Here is a 6,851-nt window from a genome sequence, read left to right on the forward strand (position 1 = left end):
GCAAGAAGCTAGGGCTCGGAGTTAGGGCTAGGAGTTAGGGCTAGGAGTTAGGGGCAAGGAGCTAGGGCTAGGAGCTAGGGCTGGGAGCCAGGGCTAGAAGCTAGGGCTAGAAGCTAGGGCTAGGAGCTAGGGCTAGGAGCTCGGGCTAGAAGCTAGGGCTAGGATTTAGGGCTCGGAGCTAGGGCTAGGAGTTAGGGCTTGGAGTTAGGGCTAGGAGCTCGAAGCTAGGGCTAGGAGTTAGGGCTTGGAGCTAGGGCTAGGAGCTAGGGCTAGGAGTTAGGGCTAGGAGCTCGGGCTAGGAGCTCGGGCTAGGAGCTCGGGCTGGAAGCTAGGGCTAGGAGCTCAGGCTAGGAGTTAGGGCTAGGAGCTAGGGCTAGGAGCTAGGGCGAGGAGCTAGGGCTTGAAGCTAGGGCTCGGAGTTAGGGCTAGGAGTTAGGGCTAAGAGTTAGGGCTACAAGCTAGGGCTCGGAGTTAGGGCTAAAAGCTTGGGCTAGGACCTAGGGCTTGGAGCTAGGGCTAGAAGCTAGGGCTAGGAGTTAGGGCTAGGAGTTAGGGCTAGGAGTTTGGGCTAGGAGCTAGGGCTAGAAGCTAGGGCTCAGAGTTAGGGCTAGGAGCTAGGGCTAGGAGCTAGGGCTAGGAGCTAGGGCTAGGAGCTCGGGCTAGAAGCTAGGGCTCGGAGTTAGGGCTAGGAGTTAGGGCTAGGAGCTCGAAGCTAGGGCTAGGAGTTAGGGCTAGGAGCTAGGGCTAGGAGTTAGGGCTTAGAGTTAGGGCTAGGAGCTCGAAGCTAGGGCTAGGAGTTAGGGCTAGGAGCTAGGGCTTGGAGTTAGGGCTTGGAGTTAGGGCTAGGAGCTCGAAGCTAGGGCTAGGAGTTAGGGCTAGGAGTTAGGGCAAGGAGCTAGGGCTAGGAGTTAGGGCTAGAAGCTCGGGCTAGGAGCTATGGCTAGGAGTTAGGCCTTGGAGTTTGGGCTAGGAGTTAGGGCTAGGAGTTAGGGCTAGAAGTTAGGGCTAGGAGCTCGAAGCTAGGGCTAGGAGTTAGGGCTAGGAGTTAGGGCTAGGAGTTAGGGCAAGGAGTTAGGGCTAGGAGTGAGGGCTAGGAGTTAGGGCTAGGAGTTAGGGTGAGGAGTTAGGGTGAGGAGTTAGGGCTAGGAGCTCGAAGCTAGGGCAAGGATTTAGGGCTGGGAGTTAGGGCAAGGAGCTAGGGCTAGGAGTTAGGGCTAGGAGTTAGGGCTCAGAGCTAGGGCTAGGAGTTAGGGCTAGGAGTTAGGGCTAGGAGTTAGGGCTTGGAGCTCGGGCTAGGAGTTAGGGCTAGGAGTTATGGCTAGGAGTTAGGCCTAGGAGCTTGGGCTAGGAGTTAGGGCTGTTAGTTAGGGCTAGGAGCTAGGGCTCTGAGTTAGGGCTCGGAGTTAGGGCTAGGAGCTAGGGCTAGGAGTTTGGGCTCGAAGCTAGGGTTAGGAGTTAGGGCTAGGAGTTAGGGCTAGGAGTTAGGGCTTGGAGTTAAGGTTAGGAGTTTGAGATCTTTGTTTATTTCACATATCTTTCTACTTTTTCACATTTCTCCTTATTCATTCTAATTCTTGCTTGTTCCTTCTTTTTCTTTTTATTCATCGATCTGTCCAAGGAGAAGTGAATTATTGCAGAGTTTTTTTTCTGGAACGTTCATTTGGCTGCACTTGGATGGGTTTGAGGGTCGTGGAATAGTGGCTGAAACCCGTATCCTATCCAGGTTCCTCCTGATGACTCCATCTTTACTCTTTGCTTATTCGGGTTCCTTCTGATGACTCCAATGTAGTATTTTGGTTTTCCATTTGAATATGATGGAGTGATAAGTGATAACAGTTAGGCAGTTAAGAGGAAGCATCGTTCATTTTTTCAGGAAAGCACCAAATTTGGCACAGATGTAGTATGGACCTATACAATTGCTATGAGGGGCGCCCAAAAATTCAGAAATTTGGAAATTAAAATTAAATCCTGAGGGGCGCCGTGAAAAAATGGAGAAAACGGGTATTGATTCGAACTGTAGATTCTGATATTGTGGTCTTGGCAATAGCACACTACTTTACCTACCAGTCACACGGTGTGGAGGAACTCTGGATTGCCATTGGCACTGGTAAAAGCTACCGCTACCTTGCCATCCATAAAATTGCCACCGGCCTTGGCCGCAGGAAGTCCGAGTCTTTGCCATTATTTCATGCCTTCACTGGCTGCGACACAGTGTCATGTTTTGCCCAAATTGGGAAAAAGACAGCCTGGAAGGCTTGGGAGGCATACCCCAGCATCAAGCAGACCTTTCATGCTCTCGCTTATAGGCCATCTGTGGACGCTATTACTATGGAACTACAGAGCATAGAAAGATATGTTGCCATCCTCTATGACCGGACTACCGAGATAAAGACAGTGAATGACATGCGCCGACACTTGTTCACGAAGAAGGCAAGAACAACTGATCACATTCCCCCAACAGCAGACGCCTTCGAACAACACCTAAAACGTGCATGTTTTCAGGCTGGACACGTATGGAGTCAGGCACTTGTGCCCTACCCAGAACTTCCATCACCAGCTGATTGGGGCTGGATGAAAACAGGGACTTCTTGGACACAAATTTGGACCACAATACCCCTGATACAGGAGGCATGTTCAGAGCTTACAAGCTGCCATTGTAAGTCGGCCTGTAAAGGCAACTGTAAATGCTCCAGAGCAAATCTGCCCTGCACATCACTGTGTGACTGCGATGGACAGTGCTTGTAGAACTACGCGTCTGTGCGAGAACCTCCGCCTTTCAAGTGCCCACAATATTTTAAGTTAAAACTGCAACTGTGTGTAACTTTGATTAATTAATACCATTTCATTGTTATCGGAGACCAATAAAACAATGTGTATCACTTGGAATTGAAATTTTACCTAAAATACTATGAGAGATTCAAGGAAAATGGAAAAAAGGGCGGTCATGTTGAAATTCAATATGGCGGCCACCAGGGGTTCTGAATTTTTGGGCGCCCCTCAGGAAAACAATTGTATAGGTCCAAACTACATCTGTGCCAAATTTGGTGCTTTCCTGAAAAAATGAACGATACGCCCTATTTTTCGGTCTTAATTGCCTAAGTATACTAGATCCACTGCCAAACATCGCATCTTCTTCAGTGGCCGCTCGTACAACTTCTTCCTCTGCACACAATAACTGATAACCCGGAGAAAAACAAAAGAGCTGTGCAACACACAAAAAAAGAGTTGGAAAGATTGGGAATGGACAAAGAAGGATCTCTGAAATGGTTAGGAAGAGGCCAGCTGAACTGGGATAGAGAACAAATCATTATTAATTAAACATATTAATGCCCAAGACCAAGGACACAACACCGATGGCTTCAAGAATATGGCAGGACTGAGTCAATCGGACAGGTGTAGGTTCTGCAAGGTAGAAACAGACTGCATGAGTCACCCCCTATCAGGATATTTAAAAAAACTCATGTCAGGACAGCTGCACACCCAAAGGAAGAACAACGTATGCAAAGTAATCCACTCACACATCTGTACAAATTTCAATATCCCAGTTCCACAAAACTCATGAAACATGAACCAAAAGCAATCATTGAAAAGAAGGACATCATGTTCACGAATGACCTCATGATCCCAACAACTCAGGTGAGGGGGCAGAGGTGGAAACGATCACCTCTTCTGTGAAATATGAAAGATTAAACACATTGATATGTTCATCATTTTGATAACTTGTTCAGGAAGGGCACAGAAAGAAATGCATGGATGGAACAGGTAATCGATGAAAAGGTGAATCAGGTGATCTCATCCAATCGAAGAGAGTTAAAGTTCTTGTTTATTTATTCTACATGGGGATGACCATGCCGATAAATTACCTTTCCCAGCAAAATTATACTTACAATTATCTCCACAATTAAGGATATTCTTCTTCATCAAAGGAAGTACAAACACCAATGTCTGTAAAAGAGGAAGTGCCAAATTTATTTCAACTTAATGTCTTGCTCTTGTTGTTGGCTGTGTTTGCACCCAGTTTGTTCATCCCACCTGCCCCAAAGTGTTAAAGAGGGCTCACCTGCACATGACAAGGCTTCTGCTGTTGCTGCCCCACATCATGGCGGGCCTTCCCTTCCAGATGGTCTTCTGTTGTCGTTGGAGGATAACACTGTACTGATGTTGTTACTGCAGCCCGACATCATGGCGGGCCTTCCTTTCGAGATGGTCTTCTGTTGTCGTTGGAGGACAACACTGTACTGATGTTGTTACGACAGCCCGACATCATGGCGGGCCTTCCCTTCCAGATGGTCTTCTGTTGTCGTTGGAGGACAACACTGTACTGATGTTGTTACTACAGCCCGACATCATGGCGGCCTTCCCTTCCACTGGTCTTCTGTTGTCGATGGCGGACAACACTGTACTGATGTTGTTACTACAGCCCGACATCATGGCGGGCCTTCCCTTCCACTGGTCTTCTGTTGTCGTTGGAGGACAACACTGTACTGATGTTGTTACTACAGCCCGACATCATGGCGGCCTTCCCTTCCAACTGGTCTTCTGTTATTGTTGGAACATTCTGACTTGATGAGTTGAAGTGAAATGTTTTCGGCGGAATATTGTCTTTCCTTTATTGTCTGTCACACGGGGAGAGTGGATGACTGGAGGTGAGGAGGGAAGGTCAACATCGACGGAAACGATGCAGCAGGACTACTTTGTCCCCTCTGATGGTGTATCGACCATTTGGGTCACTTGCCCTCTTTCCATGAAGGTCCTTCAGCAGCATGTCCAGCTTTTCTCTTTCAAGAAAGGTGTAATCTGGAGTTATAAAAATACTATTTGAGCGCAGTGAAGGATCATTCAAATTCCGTATTTTCCAGTTATTTGTAAGAATGAGATTTCTATCGGACTCACATCTGAAAACAACTTTCATGGGTCGGAAGCTATTACCAAGATCCTTTCCCATGCGGAAGGTACATTCAGGCACGATGTTCAAGTTCATAGCACTGATCAACTTCGCCACAAGCTCCATGTCATTTTCACCTTCCCTTATTCCTCGGAACATGAGGTTCTTTTTTCGCCTTGTAATCTCCGCTGGTTCATCTCTGAGATGAACGTCCTGCTGATGCTGCTGCACCCCGTCATCACCGTGAGGCTTCTGCTGTCGTTGGGGAATATCCTGCTGCTTCTCTTGTGACTGCTGCACCCCGTCATCACCGTGAGGCTTCTTCTGTCGTTGGGGAACATTCTGGTGCTTCTCTTGTGGTTGCTGCACCCCGTCATCACAATGAGGCTTCTTCTGTCGTTGGGGAGCATTCTGGTGCTTATCTTGTGGTTGCTGCACCCCGTCATCACCGTGAGGCTTCTTCTGTCGTTGGGGAACTTTCTGGTGCTTCTCTAGTGGTTGCTGCACCCCGTCATCACAATGACGCTTCTTCTGTCGTTGGGGAACTTTCTGGTGCTTCTCTTGTGACTGTTGCTCCCCATCATCACCATGAGGCTTCTTCTGTCGTTGGGGAACATTCTGGTGCTTCTCTTGTGACTGCTGCTCCCCATCATCACCGTGAGGCTTCTTCTGTCGTTGGGGAACATTCTGGTGCTTCGCTTGTGGTTGCTGCACCCCGTCTTCAACATGAGGCTCCTGCTGTCGTTGGGGAACAGTCTGGTGCTTCTCTCGTGGCTGCTGCACCCCGTCATCACAGTGAGGCTTCTGCTGTCGTTGGGGAATATCCTGGTGCTTCTCTTGTGGCTGCTGCACCCAGTCATCACCGTGAGGCTTATGCTGTCGTTGGGGAGCATCCTGGTGCTTCTCTTGTGGTTGCTGCACCCCGTCATCACCGTGAAGCTTCTTCTGTCGTTGGGGAACATCCTGGTGCTTCTCTTGTGACTGCTCCTCTCCATCATCACCGTGAGGCTTCTGCTGTCGTTGGGGAACATCCTGGTGCTTCTCTTGTGGATGCTGCACCAATTCATCACCGTGAGGCTTCTGCTGTCGTTGGGGAACATCCTGGTGCTTCTCTTGTGGCTGCTGCACACCATTATCTGTTTCTCCAAACACCTCTTGTTGGATTCCTTGATTATCAAGCTTTTCTGGTTTTCGCACTGTCGTCTCTCTTGCCAACACATCTTGCTCCCTTATCTGCACGTTGTGCTTCCTTTGTCTCATCTCTTGTTCTCTTCTCAATAAATTCAACTCTTTCATTTTCCATACCATTTCACATCCCTCTCGTTCTTCCTGTTGCTTCCCCTTTCTTCGATTGTTCTCTTCCTCCAATTTCTGCAGATTGCGCTCTCTATTTTTAAGCTCCTCGCATTTTTTGTGGATATGAAGCTGTCTTTCCCTTCCGTTATCATCTTTTTGTTTCATCAATGCTTCAAAGCCCTCCTGTCGCTTCAGCTCCTGTTCCATACTTCTTTGCACATCTTGCTCCAATTGCTGCACTTTTTGCTTCCTGTTTTTAACATTTAATTCTTTTTGTTCCAGAGCAAGCATTCTCTGCTTATGTTTTTTCTTGCTCCGTATTTCCCAGGACACTACTCGGAATCGTTCTCCCTGAAAATTATTTTTCTCTTTTGCCTGTCTGAGCTCTTCCTCATTTCTTATCCTGTGCTCTTCCTCATTTCTTATCCTGAGCTCTTCCTCATTTCTTATCCTGAGCTCTTCTTCATTGATCTTCCGCCGCTGCTCTGCTTCATTTTTCTCTCTCTGCTGTTCTTTCTCACGTTTCTTCCGTTCATCTTCCTCCTTTAGCCATAATGCTTTTTGCAATTTGAGTTGTGCGTCCTTTTCCTTCAATTCCTGTTCGTTTTCCAGAACCAGCTGCTCTCTGCGTATCAGATTTCCTTCCTTTTGGACCAACCTATCCTCTCTT

General features: G+C 47.9%; 1 long non-coding RNA gene across 1 annotated transcript in view; it reads right to left on the bottom strand.

Moving 5' to 3' along the window:
* The window catches only part of LOC137438443 (uncharacterized), a 6,648-nt gene extending 2,316 nt beyond the window's left edge, over nt 1-4,332 (bottom strand). The window contains exons 1-2 of the long non-coding RNA XR_013621292.1: nt 4,061-4,332; nt 3,888-3,945 (exon numbers count right to left, since the gene is read on the bottom strand). This is a non-coding gene — a long non-coding RNA (uncharacterized LOC137438443). The remainder of the gene's footprint in view (nt 1-3,887; nt 3,946-4,060) is intronic.
* Between the last annotated feature and the right edge of the window lie 2,519 nt (nt 4,333-6,851).

Source organism: Myxine glutinosa, chromosome 13, assembly GCF_964187855.1.
Source record: "Myxine glutinosa chromosome 13, kmMyxGlut1.1, whole genome shotgun sequence".
In the NCBI taxonomy this organism is placed as follows: Eukaryota; Metazoa; Chordata; class Myxini; order Myxiniformes; family Myxinidae; genus Myxine; species Myxine glutinosa.